Source organism: Salmo salar, chromosome ssa03 (genome assembly GCF_905237065.1).
Source record: "Salmo salar chromosome ssa03, Ssal_v3.1, whole genome shotgun sequence".
Classification (NCBI taxonomy): Eukaryota; Metazoa; Chordata; class Actinopteri; order Salmoniformes; family Salmonidae; genus Salmo; species Salmo salar.
The window spans coordinates 2,317,215-2,343,930 of NC_059444.1; the positions used below are offsets into that span (position 1 = coordinate 2,317,215).

General features: G+C 41.9%; 1 pseudogene; it reads left to right on the forward strand.

The window, feature by feature from the left end:
* LOC106596196 (macrophage mannose receptor 1-like) overlaps window positions 1-26,716 on the forward strand; it is a 49,182-nt pseudogene that overhangs the window by 7,805 nt on the left and 14,661 nt on the right.

The window sequence follows — 26,716 nt, forward strand, 5'->3', positions numbered from 1 at the left end:
TACTCTATATAGGGGACCAGGGTCAGTTACTCTATATAGGGGAAAAGGACCAGGGTCAGTTACTCTATATAGGGGACCAGGGTCAGTTACACTATATAGGGGACCAGGGTCAGTTACTCTATATAGGGGACCAGGGTCAGTTACTCTATATAGGGGACCAGGGTCAGTTACACTATATAGGGGACCAGGGTCAGTTACTCTATATAGGGGACCAGGGTCAGTTACTCTATATAGGGGACCAGGGTCAGTTACTCTATATAGGGGACCAGGGTCAGTTACACTATATAGGGGACCAGGGTCAGTTACTCTATATAGGGGACCAGGGTCAGTTACTCTATATAGGGGACCAGGGTCAGTTACTCTATATAGGGGAAAATGACCAGGGTCAGTTACTCTATATAGGGGACCAGGGTCAGTTACTCTATATAGGGGACCAGGGTCAGTTACTCTATATAGGGGACCAGTTTCAGTTACTCTATATAGGGGAAACCAGGGTCAGTTACTCTATATAGGGGACCAGGGTCAGTTACTCTATATAGGGGACCAGTTTCAGTTACACTATATAGGGGAAAATGACCAGGGTCAGTTACTCTATATAGGGGACCAGGGTCAGTTACTCTATATAGGGGACCAGGGTCAGTTACTCTATATAGGGGACCAGGGTCAGTTACTCTATATAGGGGACCAGGTGAACCCTTTGGCATTTTAGATGGGACTCTGGTGAGAACATTAAACATTTGATAGTGTTACTATTTCTGTTGCTGTTAGTCTTCAGATGTAGTGACATAGCTGTTAGTCTTCAGATGTAGTGACATAGCTGTTAGTCTTCAGATGTAGTGACATAGCTGTTAGTCTTCAGATGTAGTGACATAGCTGTTAGTCTTCAGATGTAGTGACATAGCTTTTAGTCTTCAGATGTAGTGACATAGCTGTTAGTCTTCAGATGTAGTGACATAGCTATTAGTCTCCAGATGTAGTGACATAGCTGTTAGTCTTCAGATGTAGTGACATAGCTGTTAGTCTCCAGATGTAGTGACATAGCTGTTAGTCTTCAGTTGTAGTGACATAGCTGTTGTTAGTCTTCAGATGTAGTGACATAGCTGTTAGTCTTCAGATGTAGTGACATAGCTGTTAGTCTTCAGATGTAGTGACATAGCTGTTAGTCTCCAGATGTAGTGACATAGCTGTTAGTCTTCAGTTGTAGTGACATAGCTGTTGTTAGTCTTCAGATGTAGTGACATAGCTGTTAGTCTTCAGATGTAGTGACATAGCTGTTAGTCTTCAGATGTCGTGACATAGCTGTTAGTCTTCAGATGTAGTGACATAGCTGTTAGTCTTCAGATGTAGTGACATAGCTGTTAGTCTTCAGATGTAGTGGCATAGCTGTTAGTCTCCAGATGTAGTGACATAGCTGTTAGTCTTCAGATGTAGTGACATAGCTGTTAGTCTCCAGATGTAGTGACATAGCTGTTAGTCTTCAGATGTAGTGACATAGCTGTTAGTCTTCAGATGTAGTGACATAGCTGTTAGTCTTCAGATGGAGTGACATAGCTGTTAGTCTCCAGATGTAGTGACATAACTGTTGTTGTTGTTTGTCTGTAGGTCACCCTCTCTCTGATCCTGGTCAGATGTGTGGACTGGTTGACCCAGCTCAGCAGTCCTACTGGCAGAGCTCCCTGTGCTCCAAGAAACATGGCTACATCTGTCAGAAAGACCCACCTTCACCCCCCATTCACCCAGGTAGGTCTGTCAGAAAGACCCACCTTCACCCCCCGTTCACCCAGGTAGGTCTGTCAGGAAGACCCACCTTCACCCCCATTCACCCAGGTAGGTCTGTCAGAAAGACCTCCCTATAACCCCTGTTTACCCAAATCCAACAAGCCGTTCTACTCTGCTCAATTTAATCCAGTCCAGTCCATTTTAATCCAGTCTAGTCCATTTCAATCTTGTACAGTTTGTTTTAATTACTTTCAGTCCTTTTTAGTCCAGTTCATTTTTGTATTATTTTGTTTATTATGGGCGGTGTATTTCTTGTATTTCTACAATGTGTTTCCCTGTGTTGGTGATAAACAGAAGAGACAGGTTTCTGCTCCAGTCCGTGGATTCCCCACGCTGCCAGGTGCTTCCTCCTCCAGCGTACTAAGAAGACCTGGACAGAGGCTCAGACGGAATGTCGGAAGGACGGAGGCGACCTGGCCAGCATCCACAACATTGAGCAGCACAGCTTTGTGATGTCACAGCTGGGATATGGTCAGTGAAACACAGATACGCTCACACGTTAGACAGTCAGTGAAAAGGCTAACTCCAACTCTCCCACCTCTCTTCCTCTGTCCCAGCGGCTGCTGACGAGCTGTGGATCGGGATGAACGATGTCAAGACGTCACTACTGTTTGACTGGAGCGACCAATCTGCTGTCACCTTCACCAGGTGGGAGGAAGCCATGCCAATGGGGGGCAACTGTGTCCTGGTCAGGGGAGAGGTATGGTACCATCACCCCCCCCTCCACACTGCCGCTAACCCTTACAAGCCCTAACCCTGGCCCTAACACCCCTAACCCTTACACCCCCTAACCTTGCCCCTAACCCTAACAACTCCAAAATGCAATAATTACAATTTTTCAAACATACGACTATTTTACACAATTTTAAAGATAAGACTCTCGTTAATCTAACCACATTGTCCGATTTCAAAAAGGCTTTACAGCGAAAGCAAAACATTAGATTATGTTAGGAGAGTACATAGCCAAAAAATAATCACACAGCCATTTTCCAAGCAAGCATATATGTCACAAAAACCCAAACCACAGCTAAATGCAGCACTAACCTTTGATGATCTTCATCAGATGACACTCCTAGGACATTATGTTATACAATACATGCATGTTTTGTTCAATGAAGTTCATATTTATATCAAAAAACAGCTTTTTACATTGGCGTGTGATGTTCAGAAAATGTATTCCCACCAAAAACTTCCGGTGAATTAACTAAATTACTCATCATAAACGTTGACAAAATACACAACAATTATTTTAAGAATTATAGATACAGAACTCCTTTATGCAATTGCTATGTCAGATTTGAAAATAGCTTTTTGGCGAAAGCACATTTTGCAATATTCTGAGTACATAGCTCAGCCATCACGGTGAGCTATTCAGACACCCGCCAAGTTCAGGGCACACTAAACTCAGAATTAGTATTCGAAAAATTGTATTATCTTTGCTGATCTTCGTCAGAATGCACTCCCAGGACTGCTACTTCCACAATAAATGTTGTTTTTGTTCCAAATAATCCATAGTTATGTCCAAAAACCTTTGTTTTGTTTGTGCATTCAGGTCACTATCCAAAGGGTAACGCGCGAGCGCATTTCGAGACAAAAAAATTCCTAATGTTCCATTACCGTACTTAGAAGCATGTCAAACGCTGTTTAAAATACATTTGTATGGTATTTTTCTCATAAAATAGCGATAATATTCCAACTGGACAATAGTGTATTCATTCAAAGAGGAAAAGAAAAACAGTGTGGTCTCGTGAATGCGCATATACTATATCTTTGTCACCAGGCAGACCACTGAGAAACTGAGCAACTATACTCTGCCCAGAGACAGGAGACGCCTCAATCCGCTTTCTGAAGTTTTTAGAGAGCCAATGGAAGCCTTAGAAAGTGCTACGTAACCCCAAACATACTGTAGTTTCGATAGAGACTCAAAAGAAGAACTACAAATTCTCAGACAGGCCACTTCCTACTTGGAATATTCTCAGGTTTTTGCCTGCCATATGAGTTCTGTTATACTCACAGACACCATTCAAACCGTTTTTAAAACTTCAGAGTGTTTTCTATCCAAATCTACTAATAATATGCATATTCTTTTTTCTGGGCAAGAGTAGTAACCAGTTTAAATTGGGTACATTTTTTATCCGGCCGTGAAAATACTGCCCCCTAGCCCAGACAGGCTAGATGAAAAAAATGTAAAATGTAGCAACCTAACCTACTGGCCCAACGCTCTAACCACAAAGCTACCTGCCACCCCCTAATCCTGACCCTAACCCTAACACCCCTAACCCTAACACCCCCTAACCCTAACACTCCCTAACCCTAACACTCCCTAACCCTAACACCCCCTAACCCTAACACCCCCTAACCCTAACACCCCCTAACCCTAACACCCCCTAACCCTAACACCCCCTAACCCTAACACTCCCTAACCCTAACCCTACCCTCCCCTAACCCTAACACTCCCTAACCCTAACACTCCCCTAACCCTAACACTCCCCTAACCCTAACACCCCTAACCCTAACACTCCCTAACACTGGCCCTAACACCCCCCTAACACTCCCTAACCCTGGCCCTAACACCCCCTAACCCTAACACTCCCCAACCCTGACCCTAACCCTAACACTCCCTAACCCTAACACTCCCTAACCCTAACACTCCCTAACCCTAACACTCCCCAACCCTGACCCTAACCCTAACACTCCCTAACCCTAACACTCCCTAACCCTAACACTCCCCAACCCTGCCCCTAACCCTAACACTCCCTAACCCTAACACCCCCTAACCCTAACACTCCCTAACACTGGCCCTAACACCCGCTCACCCTAACACTCCCTAACCCTGGCCCTAAACCTAACACCCCCTAACCCTAACACTCCCTAACCCTAACACCCCCTAACCCTGGCCCTATCAACCCCTAACCCTAACACTCCCTAACCCTAACACTCCGTAACCCTAACACTCCCTAACCCTAACACTCCCTAACCCTAACACCCCTAACCCTAACACCCCCTAACCCTAACACTCCCTAACCCTGGCCCTAACACCCCCTCACCCTAACACTCCCTAACCCTGGCCCTAACCCTAACACCCCCTAACCCTAACACTCCCTAACCCTAACACCCCCTAACCCTGGCCCTAACACCCCCTAACCCTAACACCCCCTAACCCTAACACTCCCTAACCCTAACACTCCCTAACCCTAACACCCCCTAACCCTAACACTCCGTAACCCTAACACCCCCTATCCCTGGCCCTAACACCCCCTAACCCTAACACTCACTAACCCTAACACTCCCTAACCCTGGCCCTAACACCCCCTAACCCTGGCCCTAACACCCCCTAACCCTAACACCCCCTAACCCTAACACTCCCTAACCCTAACACTCCCTAACCCTAACCCAAACCACCCATTCACAACCACACCAACCTCTCCCTCCTTGACGGTGTCCTGTGTGACTGTGTCTGTCTTGCAGCAGGGCAGGTGGGCTACCCAGGTGTGTGAGAACCAGCATGGTTTCATCTGTATGAAGAAATCTACCTCCAAACCCTCAGGGGACCAGGTGGACACTTACCCAGGCTGCAAACCGGTGAGTGGACAGCCAGGGGGAGTAGAGTTCAGCCAGGGGGAGCAGAGTTCAGCCAGGGGGAGCAGAGTTCAGCCAGGGGGAGCAGAGTTCAGCCAGGGGGAGCAGAGTTCAGCCAGGGGGAGCAGAGTTCAGCCAGGGGGAGCAGAGTTCAGCCAGGGGAGCAGAGTTCAGCCAGGGGGAGCAGAGTTCAGCCAGGGGGAGCAGAGTTCAGCCAGGGGGAGCAGAGTTCAGCCAGGGGGAGCAGAGTTCAGCCAGGGGGAGCAGAGTTCAGCCAGGGGAGAGCAGAGTTCAGCCAGGGGGAGCAGAGTTCAGCCAGGGGGAGCAGAGTTCAGCCAGGGGGAGCAGAGTTCAGCCACGGGGAGCAGAGTTCAGCCAGGGGAGCAGAGTTCAGCCAGGGGGAGCAGAGTTCAGCCAGGGGGAGCAGAGTTCAGCCAGGGGGAGCAGAGTTCAGCCAGGGGGAGCAGAGTTCAGCCAGGGGGAGCAGAGTTCAGCCAGGGGGAGCAGAGTTCAGCCAGGGAGAGCAGAGTTCAGCCAGGGGAGCAGAGTTCAGCCAGGGGAGCAGAGTTCAGCCAGGGGAGCAGAGTTCAGCCACGGGGAGCAGAGTTCAGCCACGGGGAGCAGAGTTCAGCCAGGGGGAGCAGAGTTCAGCCAGGGGGAGCAGAGTTCAGCCAGGGGGAGCAGAGTTCAGCCAGGGGGAGCAGAGTTCAGCCAGGGAGAGCAGAGTTCAGCCAGGGGGAGCAGAGTTCAGCCAGGGAGAGCAGAGGTCATGCTCTATAGCGCTGATGTTCTCAGGAACAGCCACATATATGGCTCTCCGCACCGGAGACTGAGGTTCAAGCCTCGATTCAAGCCTTCCTGATGTCACTCCCACTTCTCCACTTCTGTTTCCAAGTGTCTGAATAAAGTAGAAAAAAAACCATTCTGTAAATGTGCCAGATTTAGTCAGCTAGCTAGTTGTCAACTGTAGACCCTGGGCAGGTAGATACATAATCAACATTTACATCAAAAATCGAATCAAATCAAATGTTATTTGTCACGTGCGCCGAATACAACAGGAGTAGACAATAAAATGATTAACCAACAATGCAGTTTTAAGAAAAAGAAGTGTTAAGTATTTACTAAATAAACTGAAGTAAACAATAAAAAATAAATACAAATACATTTTTTAAACCAAAAATGAAAAATATATATATATATATATTATGAGCAACAATAAAATAACGTTAATGAGGCTATATACAGGGGGTACTGGTACAGAGTCAAGGTGCGGAGGCACCAGTTAACCTCTCTGGGCTAGGTGGGAGAGTACATAGACACAAATAATCACACAGCCATTTTCAAAGCAAGCATATATGTCACAAAAACCCAAACCACAGCTAAATGCAGCACTAACCTTTGATGATCTCCATCAGATGACACTCCTAGGACATTATGTTATACAATACATGCATGTTTTGTTCAATCAAGTTCATATTTATATCAAAAACTAGCTTTTTACATTAGCATGTGATGTTCAGAACTAGCATACCAGCCGAAAACTTCCGGTGAATTTACTAAATTACTCATGATAAACGTTGACAAAATACATAACAATTATAGATTCAGAACTCCTTTATACAAACACTATGTCAGATTTTAAAATAGCTTTTCGGCGAAAGCACATTTTGCAATATTCTGAGTACATAGCTCGGCCATCACGGCTAGCTAATTTGACACCCACCAAGTTTGGGGCAACCTAAACTCAGAATTACTATTAGAGAAATTGGATTACCTTTGCTGTTCTTCGTCAGAATGCACTCCCAGGACTTCTACTTCAACAACAAATGTTGTTTTGGTTCCAAATAATCCATAGTTATGTCCAAATACCTCCGTTTTGTTCGTGCGTTCAGGTCACTATCCGAAGGGTAACGCGCGAGCGCATTTCGTGACAAAAAAATTCTAAATATTCCTTTACCGTACTTAGAAGCATGTCAAACTCTGTTTAAAATCAATTTTTATGCAATTTTTCTCGTAAAATAGCGATAATATTCCAACCGGACAACGTTGTATTCATTCAAAGAGTGAAAGAAAAAAATGGTGAGGTCTCGTGAACGCGCATCTCCAGTCTTACTGTCCCCAGGCAGACCACTTACAAACTCTGCTGCTGTACTTTGCCCAGAGACAGGAGACGCGAAATTCTGCTTTTTGAATGCTTTAGAGAGCCAATGGAAGCCTTAGAAAGGGTCACGTAACAGCACAAATGCTGTAATTATCGATAGAGATGCAACAGAAGGACTACAAATTGTCAGACAGCCCACTTCCAGCATGGAATCTTCTCAGCTTTTTGCCTGCCATATGAGTTCTGTTATACTCAAAGACACCATTCAAACAGTTTTAGAAACTTTAGTGTTTTCTATCCAAATCTACTAATTATATGCATATTCTCGTTTCTGGGAAAGAGTAGTAACCAGTTTAAATTGGGCACATTTTTTTTCCGGCCGTGAAAATACTGCCCCCTAGCTCAGACAGGTTAATAATGAGGCTATATACAGGGGGTACTGGTACAGAGTCAATGTGTGAGGGTACAGGTTAGTCGAGGTAATTGAGGGAATATGTACAGTAGGTTGAGGTTAAGGGACTATGCATAGATAATAAACAGAGAGAAGCAGCAGCGTAAAAATGGGGGAAAGCGGGGGTGTGGGGTGGTGGGGGTAGGTCAAAGCAAATAGTCCGGGTAGCATTTGGTTAGCAGAGAGAACAGTCTATGACTAGGGTGGCTAGAGTCTTTGGCTATTTTTAGGGCCTTCCTCTGACACCGCCTGGTATAGAGGTCCTGGATGGCAGGAAGCTTGGCTCCAGTTATGTACTGGGCCGTACGCACTACCCTCTGTAGTGCCTTGCGAAGGCCGAGCAGCTGCCATACCAGGCGGTGACGCAACCAGTCAGAATGCTCTCGATGGTGCATCTGTAGAACTTTTTGAGGATCTGAGGATCCATACCTTTCTCAGTCTCCTGAGGGGGAATAGGCATTGTCATGCCCTCTTCACGACTGTCTTGGTGTGCTTGGACCGTGATAGTTTGTTGGTAATATGGACACCAAGGAACTTGAAGCTCTCAACCTGCTCCATACAGCCCCGTCAATGATAATGGGGGCGTGGTGCTCGCTCCTTTTCCTGTAGTCCATGATCATCTCCTTTGTCTTGATCACGTTGAGGGAGAGGTTGTTGTCCTGGCACCATACTGGCAGGTCTCTGATCTCCTCCCTATAGGCTGTCTCATCGTTGTCGGTGATCAGGCCTACCACTGTTGTGTCGTCGGCAAACTTAATGAGGATGTTGGAGTAGTACCTGCCCTTGCAGTCATGAGTGAACAGGGAGTACAGGAGGGGATTGAGCATGCACCCCTGAGGGGCCCCCGTGTTGAGGATCAGCGTGGCGGATGTGTTGTTACCTACCCTTACCACCTGCGGGCGGCCCGTCAGGAAGTCCAGGATCCAGTTGCAGAGGGAGGTGTTTAGTCCCAGGGTCCTTAGCTTAGTGATGAGCTTTGAGGGCACTATGGTGTTGAACGCTGAGCTCTAGTCAATGAACAGTTTTCTCACATAGGTGTTCCTTTTGTCCAGGTGGTAAAGGGCAGTGTGTAGTGCAATAGAGATTGCGTCATCTGTGGATCTGTTGGGTCTGGTATGCAAATTTGAGTCGGTCTAGGATTTCTGGGATAATGGTGTTGATGTGATACATAACCAGCCTTACACCTAGACCAGCTCAACAGTCTAACAGCTGTTTCTGACCCTGTTTGTCTCTCTGAAGCATTGGACCAGGCACGGCTCCTACTGTTACTTTGTTGGACCAGAGATCAAGACCTTTGATGAGGCCAAAGAGACATGCAAGAGCTCAGAGTCATATCTGGCTGATGTTTCTAGCAGGTAAGAGAGAAACCGGGATGTACTTCTCTATATCAGTAATGTGGACTAGATGAATTTGTCTAGATAATACATTGTCTAATGATAATGAGTTCAGGATGGACGAAGTTCCATTATAATGTTTAAAATCATTTTCTACTCAAAAACAAACACATAGTTTTTTCTTATTGGGTCCACTGTTATGTCATCACAGTTTTTGCTCTATGCTGAAAGTGCTCCATCTTGAACCCTCGGCTGCTGACAACCTTTTGGGGAACAGTGGACTAAAGGACAAACTGCTAAAATATAGTTTTTGAGTAAAATATACCTTTAACCATAATGTTTCAATAATGTCATAATGATAATGTGTCCAGGGTGGATAATGATCCATGATTATGATCCATGATAATGATCCATGATCACGTGACATGATAATGTTCCACGATAATGTGTCCAGGGTGGATAATGTTATAATGATAATGTCTCATAATAATACACCCAAGGTGGATAATGTTATAATGATAATGTTTTAACAATAACGTGTCTAGGGTGGACTAAAGGACAAACTGCTAAAAAATAGTTTTTGAGTAAAATATACCTTTAACCATAATGTTTCAATAATGTCATAATGATAATGTGTCCAGGGTGGATAATGATCCATGATAATGTGTCATGATAATGATCCAAGATCACGTGACATGATAATGTTCCACGATAATGTGTACAGGGTGGATAATGATCCATGATAATGATAATGATCCATGATAATGTGATTGTGTCCAGGGTGGATAATGTTATAGTGATAATGTTTTATTAATAATGTGTCCAGGGTGGATAATGTTATAATGATAATGTTTTAATAATATTGTGTCTAGGGTGTATAATGTTATAGTGATAATGTTTTCATAATAATGTGACCAAGGTGGATAATGTTATAATGATAATGTTTTAATAGTAATGTGTCCAGGGTGTATAATGTTATAATGATAATGTTTTATTAATAACGTGTCCAGGGTGTGTAATGTTATAATGATAATGTTTTAATAACAATGTGTCCAGGGTGGATAATGTTATAATGATAATGTTTTAATAATAATGTGTCCAGGGTGGATAATGTTATAACGATAATGTTTTAATAATAATGTGTCCAGGGTGGATAATGCTTTCCTGATCAGCCTGGTTGGGTCCAGGCCAGAGCAACACTTCTGGATCGGACTCTCCAACCAGAACCACATCGACGACTTCACCTGGACGAACAGCAACAGGGTCAGGTACACCCACTGGAACACACAGATGCCAGGTAAGGGACAACCATAGAGATATATAATAATACTATATATTGTAGTGACCATGCGTTTAGAAGCATGTTCATCAACTCCCCCAAGGGAGCATGCTTTCTTGGGGGATTCGATGGAGTGCAGGGCCAGAGAGTTGAGGGTTCACCGACCACTGCGGATAAGCTCACTCTCCCTATCTGTTTCATTACAATATTATATAACGATAATGTAGCATATTTATATAATATCAAACCTGTTGTAATTCTTTGGGGAGAAGGTGAATGGTGATGTTTAGATACAAGACGATGTACGCTGTCTATGAAGGAGTAGGAGCCTGACTACAGTTCTATAGTAGGAGTCTGACTACAGTTCTATAGTAGGAGTCTGACTACAGTTCTATAGTAGGAGTCTGACTACAGTTCTATAGTAGGAGCCTGACTACAGTTCTATAGTAGGACTCTCACTACAGTTCTATAGTAGGAGTCTGACTACAGTTCTATAGTAGGAGTCTGACTACAGTTCTATAGTAGGAGTCTGACTACAGTTCTATAGTAGGAGTCTGACTACAGTTCTATAGTAGGAGTCTGACTACAGTTCTATAGTAGGAGTCTCACTACAGTTCTATAGTAGGAGTCTGACTACAGTTCTATAGTAGGAGTCTCACTACAGTTCTATAGTAGGAGTCTGACTACAGTTCTATAGTAGGAGTCTGACTACAGTTCTATAGTAGGAGTCTGACTACAGTTCTATAGTAGGAGTCTCACTACAGTTCTATAGTAGGAGTCTGACTACAGTTCTATAGTAGGAGTCTCACTACAGTTCTATAGTAGGAGTCTCACTACAGTTCTATAGTAGGAGTCTCACTACAGTTCTATAGTAGGAGTCTGACTACAGTTCTATAGTAGGAGTCTGACTACAGTTCTATAGTAGGAGTCTCACTGCAGTTCTATAGTAGGAGTCTGACTACAGTTCTATAGTAGGAGTCTCACTACAGTTCTATAGTAGGAGTCTGACTACAGTTCTATAGTAGGAGTCTGACTACAGTTCTATAGTAGGAGTCTGACTACAGTTCTATAGTAGGAGTCTGACTACAGTTCTATAGTAGGAGTCTGACTACAGTTCTATAGTAGGAGTCTGACTACAGTTCTATAGTAGGAGTCTCACTACAGTTCTATAGTAGGAGTCTGACTACAGTTCTATAGTAGGAGTCTGACTACAGTTCTATAGTAGGAGTCTGACTACAGTTCTATAGTAGGAGTCTGACTACAGTTCTATAGTAGGAGTCTGACTACAGTTCTATAGTAGGAGTCTCACTACAGTTCTATAGTAGGAGTCTGACTACAGTTCTATAGTAGGAGTCTCACTACAGTTCTATAGGAGTCTCACTACAGTTCTATAGTAGGAGTCTGACTACAGTTCTATAGTAGGAGTCTCACTACAGTTCTATAGGAGTCTCACTACAGTTCTATAGTAGGAGTCTGACTACAGTTCTATAGTAGGAGTCTCACTACAGTTCTATAGTAGGAGTCTGACTACAGTTCTATAGTAGGAGCCTGACTACAGTTCTATAGTAGGAGTCTCACTACAGTTCTATAGTAGGAGTCTGACTACAGTTCTATTGTAGGAGTCTGACTACAGTTCTATAGTAGGAGTCTGACTACAGTTCTATAGTAGGAGTCTGACTACAGTTCTATAGTAGGAGTCTGACTACAGTTCTATAGTAGGAGTCTGACTACAGTTCTATAGTAGGAGTCTCACTACAGTTCTATAGTAGGAGTCTGACTACAGTTCTATAGTAGGAGTCTGACTACAGTTCTATAGTAGGAGTCTCACTACAGTTCTATAGTAGGAGTCTGACTACAGTTCTATAGTAGGAGTCTCACTACAGTTCTATAGGAGTCTCACTACAGTTCTATAGTAGGAGTCTGACTACAGTTCTATAGTAGGAGTCTCACTACAGTTCTATAGGAGTCTCACTACAGTTCTATAGTAGGAGTCTGACTACAGTTCTATAGTAGGAGTCTCACTACAGTTCTATAGTAGGAGTCTGACTACAGTTCTATAGTAGGAGCCTGACTACAGTTCTATAGTAGGATTCTGACTACAGTTCTATAGTAGGAGTCTCACTACAGTTCTATAGTAGGAGTCTGACTACAGTTCTATTGTAGGAGTCTGACTACAGTTCTATAGTAGGAGTCTGACTACAGTTCTATAGTAGGAGTCTCACTACAGTTCTATAGTAGGAGTCTGACTACAGTTCTATAGTAGGAGTCTCACTAAAGTTCTATAGTAGGAGTCTGACTACAATTCTATAGTAGGAGTCTCACTACAGTTCTATAGTAGGAGTCTCACTACAGTTCTATATTAGGAGTCTCATACTACTGTTCCATATAACTGAATATCATTGAACATGCTTATAGGTGCTCTTAGCTGTGAACCTGAATGTTGCTCTGTATTTGTGTTCTCTCTTTGCATCAACTTTGACCTCAGGCAGTAGACAGGGTTGTGTGGCCATGACAACAGGGACTTTAGCTGGATTATGGGATGTGCTGAGCTGCACCAATCAGGAGAAGTATATCTGTAAACACCTGGCAGAAGGAGCGGGGCCAACACCAGAACCAATCACAACTGTCCCTCCCAGGTGCCATGAGGGCTGGTATCCTGTAGGGTCTCGGAACTTCTGCTTCAAGGTAGACATAACTTAGAATGAAACTAATATGTATTATGACTGTAGTAACAAACTCTGGAGGAGTTAAAACCTCTTAAAGATTAGATCCTTATTTTATTTTCTCCTACAATTACATACCCAAGTCTAACAGCCTGTAGCTCAGGCCCTGAAGCAAGGATATGCATATTATTGGTACCATTTGAAATGAAACACTTTGAAGTTTATGGAAATGTGAAATTAATGAAGGAGAATATAACACATTAGATCTGGTAAAAGATAATACAAAGAAAAACCTAACCGTTCTTTTGTATTTTTTGTACCATCGTCTTTGAAATGCAAGAGAAATGCCATAATTTATTATTCCAGCCCAGGTGCAATTTAGATTTTGTACACTAGATGGCATCAGTGTATTGTAAAGTTTTAGACTGATCCAAAGAACCATAGCATTTCTGTTCAAAATTCAAGACTGCCCAAATGTGCCTAATTTGTTTATTAATAACTTTTCATGTTCAAAATTGTGCACTCTCCTCAAACAATAGCATGGTATTCTTTCCCTGTAATAGCTACTGTAACTTGGACAGTACAGTTAGATTAACAAGAATTTAAGCTTTCTGCCAATATCAGATATGTCTGTATCCTGGGTAATTTTCTTGTTACTCAAAACCTCATGCTAATCGCATTAGCCTACGTTAGCTCAACCGTCCCGTGGAAGGTACACCTATCCCGAAGACATTTTAATGTTGTTCTCCTCATTTGACATCTATACAGCATCCTACCAACTGATCTACAGAGGTTATAAGTCATTTAGGATAATGACCTGGTTTGTCGTCACTTAACCTGTCTGGGCCAGTGGGACGCTTGCGTCCCACCCTAATCAACAGCCAGTGGAATTGCGTCGCGCTAAATGCAAAACCTCATAAATGCTATAACTTCAATTTCTCAAACATATGACTATTTTACACCGTTTTATAGATACACCTCTCCTGAATCGAACCACGTTGTCCGATTTCAAAAAGGCTTTACAGCAAAAGCAAAACATTAGATTATGTCAGCAGAGTACCCAGCCAGAAATAATCACACAGCCATTTTCAAAGCAACTAGCATGCATCACAAATACCCAAAACACAGCTAAATGCAGCACTAACCTTTGACAACCTTCATCAGATGACACTCCTAGGACATCATGTTACACAAAACATGCATTTTTTGTTCAATAAAGTTCATATTTATATATAAAAACAGCATTTTACATCGGCGCATGACGTTCAGAAAATATTTTCCCTCAAATGCTTCCGATGGATCAGCGCTACAATTTACAAAATTACTATTCGAAAACATTGTTAAAATGTAATATTGTCATTCAAAGACTTATAGATTAACATGTCTTGAATGCCATCTCTTTGCCAGATTTAAAAATAACTTTACTGGGAAATCACACTTTGCAATAAACGACGTGGTATGCCCAGAAAAAAGTCTAGGCTATAAATGTTGGAGCCATCTTGGAACGATCAACCATCAAAAATACTATTGTAAATAATCCCTTACCTTTATTATCTTTATCAGAAGGCACTTCTAGGAATCCCAGGTCCATAACAAATGTAGTTTTGTTCAAAAAAGTTAATAATTTATGTCCCAATAGTGTTAGCGCTCCGAAGGCTAGTGAAAATGTACCGTGTGCGTCTGACTTGTCGTCAGGAATGAGCAAAAAATATATATTTAAGTTCGTTCAAACATGTCAAACGTTGTATAACATAAATCTTTAGGGGCTTTTTCAACCAGGGCTTCAATAATATTCCATTGGGACGGTTGCATTGTCTTTCAAAATGTTTCGAAAAGGGAGAGTACCCATGGGCGCCGACGTCACAATGGTAATGGCCCATCCCCTGTGACCAAGATAAACATCCTCTCTTTCAGTCAATTTTGATAGTAGGAGACTCAAACCACTTTGTAAAGACTGGGGACATCTAGTGGAAGCCATAGGAAGTGCTAAATGAATCACAAGCCCCTGTGTGTTTCAATGGCAAATGTTTGAAGTGATATCCACACATCAGATTTCAGTTTCCTGTCAGGATTTGTCTCAGGGTTTTGCCTGCCATATGAGTTCTGTTATACTCACAGACACCATTCAAACAGTTTTAGAAACTTTAGGGTGTTTTCTATCCAAGTCAAACAATTATATGCATATTCTAGTTACTGGGCAGGAGTAGTAACCAGATTAAATCGGGTACGTTTTTTTATCCGGCCGTGCAAATACTGCCCCCTAGCCCTAACAGGTTTTAAGGATCTCTTCCTAACTGTAACAGATCGTGATCCAGAGACAGTCTGTAGAATAAGGATCTCTTCCTAACTGTAACAGATCATGATCCAGAGACTGTCTGTAGAATAAAGATCTCTTCCTAACTGTAACAGATCGTGATCCAGAGACAGTCTGTAGAATAAGGATCTCTTCCTAACTGTAACAGATCATGATCCAGAGACTGTCTGTAGAATAAAGATCTCTTCCTAACTGTAACAGATCAGGATCCAGAGACAGTCTGTAGTATAAGGATCTCTTCCTAACTGTAACAGATCATGATCCAGAGACAGTCTGTGTCCTAAATGACAGTCTTTTCCCTGTGTGGTGCCCATGGGGCTCTGGTCAAAAGTAGTGCACTACCCATAGGGTTCTGGTCTAAAGTAGTGCACTACCCCATAGGGTTCTGGTCTAAAGTAGTGCACTACCCATAGGGCTCTGGTCTAAAGTAGTGCACTGAATAGGTTGTCTGTCTGGTCCAGTTCTTTACATGGCCTCACGCAGATAAGAAGACCTGGATTGAGGCTCGGGACTTCTGCAGGGTGATTGGAGGAGACCTACTCAGCATACACAGCTCTACGGACCTCCAGTCTATTCATCATGTGTAAGTTCTACAAACAACCTCACTTAAACACTCAGATATTCCAACACACACCTTTATCGATTAGCAACGATTCCAGACCCCCAAAAATCTTCGACAGGACTTATTCTAGGATCCAAAGAGTCAACCTATAAAAGTTAAATTACATGTTTGTTACCTATAAAGGTTTAGTAACATGTTTGTTACCTATAAAGGTTTAGTAACATGTTTGTTACCTATAAAGGTTTAGTAACATGTTTGTTACCTATAAAGGTTTAGTAACATGTTTGTTACCTATAAAGGTTTAGTAACATGTTTGTTACCTATAAAGGTTTAGTAACATGTTTGTTATCTATAAAGGTTTAGTAACATGTTTGTTACCTATAAAGGTTTAGTAACATGTTTGTTACCTATAAAAGTTAAATTACATGTTTGTTACCTATAAAGGTTTAGTAACATGTTTGTTATCTATAAAGGTTTAGTAACATGTTTGTTACCTATAAAGGTTTAGTAACATGTTTGTTATCTATAAAGGTTTAGTAACATGTTTGTTACCTATAAAAGTTAAATTACATGTTTGTTACCTATAAAGGTTTAGTAACATGTTTGTTATCTATAAAGGTTTAGTAACATGTTTGTTACCTATAAAGGTTTAGTAACATGTTTGTTACCTATAAAGGTTTAGTAACATGTTTGTTACCTATAAAGGTTTAGTAACATGTTTGTTACCTATAAAGGTTTAGTAACATGTTTGTTATCTATAAAGGTTTAGTAACATGTTTGTTACCTATAAAAGTTAAATTACATGTTTGTTACCTATAAAGGTTTAGTAACATGTTTGTTACCTATAAAGGTTTAGTAACATGTTTGTTATCTATAAAGGTTTAGTAACATGTTTGTTACCTATAAAGGTTTAGTAACATGTTTGTTACAGTATATGACAGTTCTATTTCCACCTTCTTCCAGTTTTCTCAAACAAGGTCCACTAGGTGGGGCCCCAGACATACCAATAATGTAATACTGCTAACTCAAACTGATAGAAGTTGTATTAACCAGCCATGGTGATAATATAGTTTTGTTTTGGATACAATAACCATGGTGATAATATAGTATTGTTTTGGACACCGTAGCCATGGTGATAATATGATATTGTTTTGGATACTGTAGCCATGGTGATAATATGATATTGTTTTGGACACCGTAGCCATGGTAATAATGTGATATAATGTTTTAGATACCGTAGCCATGGTGGGACTTCCTGGATCGGCCTGAGTGCTCAGAATCCAAACGCTGGCTACGCCTGGACTGATGGGTCACCAGTGAGTTATGTTCACATAATAATACGAATTATAATACTAGTACTACTACTAATTATAATAATAATAGTAACACTACTACTACTATTAATAGTAATACCAATACTGCTACCAATAGTAATACTACTATTGCTACTAATAGTAATACTGCTACTACTACTACTACTACTACTACTACTAGTAATACTACTACTGCTACTACTACTAGTAATACTACTAATAGTAATACTACTAATAGTAATACTACTACTACTAGTAACACTACTACTACTACTACTACTAATAGTAACACTACTACTACTACTGCTACTAATAGTAATACTACTACTACTACTACTACTAATTATAATAATAATAATAGTAATACTACAACTACTACTACTAGTCATAGAAATACTACTACTGCTACTACTACTACTACTACTACTTCTACTACTACTAATATAACACTACTACTCCTACTACTACTACTACAACTAAAATAGTAATAATACTACTACTACTACTAATTATAATTATAATACTACTATTATTACTACTACTACTACTACTACTAATATACTACTACTACTACTACTAATTATAATAATAATAGTAATACTACTACAACTACTAATAATAATAATATAAATACTACTACTACTACTGCTAGTCATAGAAATACTGCTACTACTACTTCTAGTAATACTACTAGTACTACCACTACTAATAGTAATACTACTACTAATAGTAATACTACTACTACTACTACTACTACTAATTATAATAATAATAGTAATACTACTACTGCTGCTAGTCATAGAAATACTGCTACTAATTATAATGCTACTACTACTACTACTACTACTAGTAATACTACTACTACTACTACTAGTAATACTACTAGTACTACTACTACTAGTAATACTACTAGTACTACTACTACTAGTAATACTAGTAGTACTTCTACTACTACTACTAGTAATACTACTACTACTACTACTACTACTACTGCTAATTATAATAATGTGTTGCTGGTATTGTTCCTGAACACTTCCAACTGAACTGCCTCCCATGTTGGCTGATGTTTTTCCTCAAGGAATGTTCATGATTGTCTGTGATAGATTGGAAGTATTGTTGATCAGAAGTCTACCTCATGGGAAAGGTATTTCTATTACAAATATGTTTGTCCTCAGCTGTCCTTCCAACACTGGATGAAGGGGCAACCAGACAACTACAACAGCGTGGAGTCCTGTGCTGAGATTTACTTTAACTGGGATGAAAAGGGATCCTGGAACGATGTAGACTGTGAGGGCTACAACGACTGGCTGTGTGAGATCTCTAAAGGTACTGTGAGGTCTACAATGACTGGCTGTGTGAGATCCCTAAAGGTACTGTAATGTATGGCTCAATGACTGGCTGTGTGAGATCCCTGAAGGGAAATGCTTACTTGCAAGCCCTTAATTAACCAACAATGCAGTTTAAAGTAAGTGTTTAAAATAAGTGTTTTAAGAAAGTATTTACTAAATAAACATTTAATTAAAAAAGAAGAAAAAAATAACATTTAAAAATAACTAATTAATGCACATCACTAAAATAACAGTAGCGAGGCTATATGGGGCTCCTGAGTGGCGCAGCGGTCTAAGGCACTGCATCTCAGTTGCCATACCAGGCGTTAATGCAACCAGTCAGGATGCTCTTGGTGGTGCAGCATTAGAATTTTCTGAGGATCTGAGGATCCATGACACACCTTTTCAGCCTCCTGAGGGGAATAGCAGTGGTCGTGCCCTCTTCACGACTGTCTTGGTGTGTTTGGACCATGATAGTTTGTTGGTGATGTGGACACCAAGGAACTTGAAGCTCTCAACCTGCTCCACTACAGCCCCGTCGATGAGAATGGGGGCGTGCTGGGCCCTCCTTTTCCTGTAGTCCACGATCATCTCCTTTGTCTTGATCACGTTGAGGGAGAGGTTGTTATCCTGGCACCACACTGCGATGTCTCTGACCTCCTCCCTATAGGCCGTCTCATCGTTGTCAGTGATCAGGCCTACCACTGTGTCGTCAGCAAACGTAATAATAGTGTTGGAGTCATGCTTGGTCATGCAGTATTGGGTAAACAGGGAGTACAGGAGGGGACTGCACCCCTGAGAGGCCCCTGTGTTGAGGATCAGCGTGGCAGATGTGTTGCTGCCTACCCTCACCACCTGGGGGTGGCTCGTCAGGTTGTCCATGATCCAGTTGCAGAGGGAGGTGTTTAGTCCCAGCGTCCTTAGCTTAGTGATGAGCTTTGAGGGCACTATGGTGTTGAATCCAGAGCTGTAGTCAATGAATAGCATTTTCACGTAGGTGGTCCTTTTGTCCAGGTGGGAAAGGGCAGTGTGGAGTGAAATAGAGATTGCGTCATCTGTTCAGTCGGTATGCAGATTGGAGTGGGTCTAAGGTTTCTGGGATAATGGTGTTGATGTGAGCCATGACCAGCCTTTCAAAGCACTTCATGGTTATAGACGTGAGTGCTGCGGGTCGGTCGTCATTTAGGCAGGTTACCTTGGTGTTCTTGGGCACAGGCACTATGGCAATCTGCTTGAAACATGTTTCATGTTAGACCTGGTTAGGGACAGATTGAAATTGTCAGTGAAGACACTTGCCAGTTGATCAGCGCATGCTCGGAGTACACGTCCTGGTAATCCGTCTGTCTCTGCGGCCTTGTGAATGTTGACCTGTTTAAAGGTCTTACTCACATCGGCTACGGAGAGTGTGATTACACAGTCATCCAGAACAGCTGGTGCTCTCATGTATGCTTCAGTGTTGCTTGCCTCGAAGCACGCATAGAAGCAATTTAACTCATCTGGTAGGCTTGCGTCAATGGGCAGCTTGCAGCTGTGCTTCCCTTTGTAGTCTGTAATAGTTTGCAAGCCCTGCCACATCCGACGAGCATCGGAGCCGGTGTAGTGGGATTCAATCTTTGTCCTGTATTGATGCTTTGCCTGTTTGATGATTCATTGAAGGGCATAGCGGGATTTGTTATAAGTTTCCGGGTTAGAGTTGTCGTGTCTTTGGGCACCATTAACTGAAGACATGTTTATCAAAATAACTCCCTGTAATTATTATCACGCGATTAAACTGATTAATCGTTTAACTGTAATTAACTAGGAGATCGGGGCACCAAGGAAAATATTCAGATAACAAAGTTATAATTTTCCTAATATAACTTTCCTATATCATAACATTATATTATATTATAGTATAGGCCGATTATCTTCTGATTTAAATGGTGTATTTTACCTCGCGTCCAGTCTCATTCCAAACATCGTAAATTGTTGTATCTGCACGAACCCAGCCTTTACTAAAAGTCATCCATACATCAATTGTCTTAAAATCATTTATTTACTAAACTAAGTAATTCACAGAAAGCATACAAACAGTAATTATCGTCACAAAGAATTGGTAGAGTAATGTGCCCTAGTGGGCTAAACTGGCATGGCTGGTGTCTTGTTAAAACAAAGGGTCATAAAGGGCAGCTGAGAAGACACTACAGAGTTCATAAATATTAACAATTGATATGCTAATCCTTTGCACATGAACGCTCACTCATTTGTGAACAATTGCAATCAATATATATTTACACTCAGTGTGTTGTCGGGATCCTTGTTGGAGAGTTTTTGTCCTGTTGGAGAGTTTTTGTCCGCGTTCTCTCTCTCTTGGTTAGAATGCATCTTTCAAAGCGACATTTATTAATGTCGTTATAGAATGGATGTTTCGTCGGTCTTCGCGTTCGATGATATCGAGTACTTAGCTGCAGACTAATAATTAATATCAAAGACTTGTTCTTATTCTGTCGGTATCGATAGACTAAAAGTTAACCACGTGGTGTAGTTAACTTTCAGTAGAGGAATTGGATGGTCAAACCTATTGGCCAACTCGTAATGGAGTGGAGGCCTGGTCTGATGAAGGAAAATCAGGGTGGGGATTTTATACGTGAACATAGAACAGGCTTGTCACATGACGCCTGGTCCTGTCTGTGTCCCTGGGGGGAGTGCCGATGACTGATTTAAGCTTTGAACAGAAATACATTCTATCACATCAACATCAGTACATAGCATCTCAACGTATTCCAAATAGCTTTATTCTTATTAATACATTTTATACAACCATTTAGATGCAAGTCGCATAGCTGAGGCTATTATATAAACAGTATTATGGTAATATGGCTATATTGTCTCTTCTGAGTATCACAAAATTGTACCAAGCGGACCAGTTCGTAGCTGGATTCTTCACCGATCTTTTATACCTTCTCCAGAACATAAATGTCGTTCGGTTCCCCAATTTTGTGAGTTGGAAGAATTTCCTTTGTCTCTCTATGAAACCCCTCTGTGTCTCAACTGGCCCATGCGGCAGGACATTCTCCTTTAGAAATTTACGACCCCTTCACACAGGGCCTGGGTGGGGGGAGGTAGGTTGGGGGATGGTGCAAGGGGGTGGGCGTCAACTGTCCTCCCTGTACTCAAAGAGGGCAACGTCATGACAGAGTCCTGCTCCTTGAAAGCAGCAGCTCTACCCTTTAGCTCAGTGCGGATGTTGCCTGTAATCCATGGTTGAGGTATGTATCATTCTGGTTGAGGTATGCACATAAGGTCACTGTGGGGACGACGTCGTCGATGCACTTATTGATGAAGCCATTGACTGATGTGGTATACTCCTCAATGCCATCGGAAGAATCCCAGAACATTTTCCAATCTGTGCAGCAAAACAGTACTGTAGCTTAGCATCTGCGTCATCTGAACACTTCCAAATCGAGTGAGTCACTGGTACTTCCTGCTTTAGTTTTTGCTTGTTGGCAGGAATCAGGTGGATAGTTATGGTCAGATTTGCCAAATGGAGGGCGAGAGAAATCTTTGTACGCGTCTCTGTGTGTGGAGTAAAGGTGGTCTAGTGTTTTTTTTCTCTGGTTGCACATGTAACATGCTGGTAGAAAGGAGGTAGAACTGATTTAAGTTTCCCTGCATTAAAGTCTCCGGCCACTAGGTGCGCCGCCCATGAGGTTCTGGTCAAAAGTGCAACACTATAAAAGGAAGACATTCAGGATGTAGCGCCTCTGTCTGTGGGACGGAAGTATTTTAGTCGACCTCACGTGCATGATTAGTAACCTTACTGGGACCAGAAGGCTTTAGCTTGGTGAGCTAAAACAGACTTCTCTCTCCTCTTCTCTTCTCCATTCTCCTCCTCTTTTCTCTGTGGCATTACAGGAGTGACCCCACTACCTCCTCCCAACAACACCGTCCCTGGTAAGTTTCCTTGACAGTACGCATCCCATAGCTCCCAGGACTCCCTGGAAAATATTGGCAAGTGTTGATGAGTTGTCTATCACTCTTAAATTAATGAATAAATGAATGAGCTCACCACATTAAAAGTATAAATATTTTGAGGACGCATTGTGGTATGCTAGTGTGAACTTTGGAACGCAGTCCAAACGGCCTATGACAAGTCCCCTCGAGAGACCGAGCGGACAAGCCCCCTTCTAGAGACTACACTAAGCAGATAAGTCGCTTCTGTGGAGACTACACCAAGCAGATAAGTCTCTAGAGGGGACTTATCTGCTTGGTCTCTAGAAGGGACTTATCTGCTTGGTCTCTAGAGGGGACTTATCTGCTTGGTCTCTAGAGGGGACTTATCTGCTTGGTCTCTAGAGGGGACTTATCTGCTTGGTCTCTAGAGGGGACTTATCTGCTTGGTCTCTAGAGGGGACTTATCTGCTTGGTCTCTAGAGGGGACTTATCTGCTTGGTCTCTAGAGGGGACTTATCTGCTTGGTCTCTAGAGGGGACTTATCTGCTTGGTCTCTAGAGGGGACATATCTGCTTGGTCTCTAGAGGGGACTTATCTGCTTGGTCTCTAGAGGGGACTTATCTGCTTGGTCTCTAGTCTAGACCAAGCAGATAACTTATTTGAGTATTTTCTAATCCTGTCTAGAGTATAATGTGACAGAGGATGGCTGGCTGGAGTTTGGAGGCTCTCAATATTTCTTTAATACTGAACTGCTGGCCATGGAGGGCGCCAGACACTACTGTCAACAGAGGCATGGGGACCTTGTTGTTATCAACGGACTAACAGAAAATACATTTCTGTGGAAAAAGGTAAACACCTATAGTTTCGCTATAGTCCTGCTTTCAAACACATTGGCAGAGCTATATACACCATTGGTGTATAGTACTACTTAAGTACTTCTACTTCACTACATTCCTAAAGAAAGCGATGTGTTTTTTACTCCATACACTTTCCCTCACACCCAAAAGTAACATTTTGAATGTTTAGCAGGACAGGAAAATGGTCCAATTCACACACTAATCAATCCCTGGTAATCCTTACTGCCTCTGATCTGACGGACTCACGGCCTCACGGTACACAAAGGCTTCCTTTGTAAATTATGTCTGAGTGTTGGAGTGTGCACCTGGCTATCCGTAAATACAAAATTTTTGCTTAATATAAGGAATTTGATAAATACTTTTGATACTTAAGTATATTAAAAAAACATACTTTAAGACTTTTACTCAAGTCGTATTTTACTGGGTGACTCTCATTTTATATTAAGGTATCTTTACTTTTACTCAATTATGATAATTGGGCAATTTTCCCACCACTGATATACACTGAATCCACAAAACATTAAGAACACCTTTCTAACATTGAGTTGCACCCCCTTTTGCCCTCAATTCGTCGGGGCTTGGACTCTACAAGGTGTCGAAACGGACGGTAGCCCATGTTGACTCCAAGACAGCTAGTCCCTAATGTTAATTGCTCTTTTTTCAGATCAATAAAAAGCGTTTGGGAAACCATTACATCGGGCTAACAGTTGATCTTGATCGCTCTTTCGGGTGAGTATAAAACGAGTAAAAGAAGATTATAAAACAAATAAAAATACAACGTTTTTTATATCACTTCTAAACTAGTGGTGTCAAACTGCTGTTCTATTGCTGCGTTCATGACATTTTAGAAACTCTGAAATACAAGCTTCCTTTCTGGGAGAAATCAATTTAAAAGGCCCTCCAATTGGAGACTTTTCAGACATGCTGAACTCTGACGTCACCTACCAAGAACATAACTTGACAAAACATTATTTATCCAAATCAATTTATTTGGACCTTTTTTTAACACTATAATTTGGATGAGAGCGTGATGGCTGCGCTTTTTGTTCATGGTTGACGTAGCTTCTTAGACATTAGCCAGTTGACGTTCTCAGTCAGTTCAAAGCATGTGAATGCACACAACTCATTGCTCCGTGTTTAGTAGTTGTATTTCCGAACATTCCGGCATGTCATGAACGCAGCATATTTTCTGTGTATTGTCCGTGTTCTTTCTGTGTTCTATGTCTTGTGTGTTCTGAGTTCTGTGTTCCATGTTTCGTGCAGAGGAGAAGCCACGGCAGGGCAGGCTGGGCAGAGGCCCTGCCCGAATGCATACTAGCCCACCCAATTAGGATGGCTTAAAATATAAAAATGTAAATAAATGATTTTGATTTGTTTTTTGTATTGCTTCCTGACTTATCAGAAATGTTGAAAAATGCAGTGGGTTCCAGGGATACCCCACCACCATACACATACAGTTCCTTCAGAAAGGATTCATATCCCTTGATTTATTCTTCATTCTGTTGTTACAGCCTGAATTCAAAATGGATTAAATAGTATTTTTTATCTCACAAATCTACACACAATACCCCATAATGACAAAGTACAAACTTGTTTTTATAAATGTTTACACATTTATTGAAAATGAAATACAGACATATCTCATTTACATAAGTATTCACACCTCTGAGTGAATACATGTTAGAATCACACTTGGCAGCGATTACAGCTGTGAGTCTTTCTGGGTAAGTCTCTAAGAGCTTTCCACACCTAGATTCTGCAACATTTGCCCATTATTCTTTCAAACATTATTCAAGCTCTGTCAAATTGGTTGTTGATCATTGCTAGACAACCATTTTCAGGTTTTGCCCTAGATTTTCAAGTAGATTTAAGTCAAAACTTTAATATCGGCCACTAAGGAACATTCGCTGTCTTCTTGGCAAGCAACTCCAGTGTAGATTTGGCCTTGTGTTTTAGGTTATCGTTCTGCTGAAAGGTGAATTCATCTCCCAGTGTCAGGTGGAAAGCAGACTGAACCAGGTTTTCCTCTAGGATTTTGCTTGTGCTACGCTCCATTCCATTTCCTTTTATCCTGAAAACCTCCCCAGTCCTTAACGATGACAGGCATACCTATAACATGATACAGCCACCACTATGCTTGAAATATGAAGAGTGGTTGTCACGATCGTCTAAAGGAGTAGACCAAGGCGCAGCGTGGTTAGAGTTCCACATGTTTAATAAATATGAACACTCACCAAAACAATACAGATGAAGACGAAGCGTGACGTTCTGGCCTGCTCACAGGCAGCTACACAAACACAAGATCCCACAAAGCACAGGTGGGAAAAGGCTGCCTAAGTATGATTCCTAATCAGAGACAACGATAGACAGCTGCCTCTGATTAGGAACCATACTCGGCCCAAAACAAAGAAATACAAAAACATAGAAAAAGGAACATAGAACGCCCACCCCAGTCACACCCTGGCCTAACCAAAATAGAGAACAAAACCCTCTCTATGGCCAGGGCGTGACAGTACCCCCCCAAAGGTGCGGACTCCGGCCGCAATACCTGACTCTAAAGGGGAGGGTCCGGGTGGGACTTCCTTACGGCGGCGGCGTGACAGTGGTACTCAGTGATGTGTTGTATTGGATTTTCCCCAAACATAACACTTTGTATTCATGACAAAAAGTTAAGTTCTTTGCCCAAATTTTGCCAAATTACTTTAGTGCCTTGTTGCCTTATTTTTATTCAGTACAGGTTTCCTTCTTTTCACTATATCATTTAGGTTAGTATTGTGATTGTTGATCCATCTTAAGTTTTCTCCTATCACAGCCATTACACTGGTTTAATGTCTCCATTGGTCTCATGGTGAACTCCCTGAGCGGTTTCCTTCCTCTCCAGCATCTTAGTTACGGACGCATATATCTTTATAGTGACTGGGTGTACACCATCCAAAGTGTAACTAATAACTTCACCATGCTCAAAGGGATATTCAATATCTTATGTTTTGTGTTCTGAGTTATTGTGTCCTGTGTTCTGTCCAGCTGGATGGACAGTTCCCCAGTAGTATTCCAGAGATGGGACAACAACCAGCCGGACTTCAAGAACAACGATGAGAACTGTGTTGCCATGGCCAGCTCCATTGGTGAGCTAAAGATGAGATGAGGCCAAAAAAAAATCCTCTTTTATAAGAACTTCCATTGAGTTATTTTCATTCTGAATCTTGGGGCTGGTTACCACATA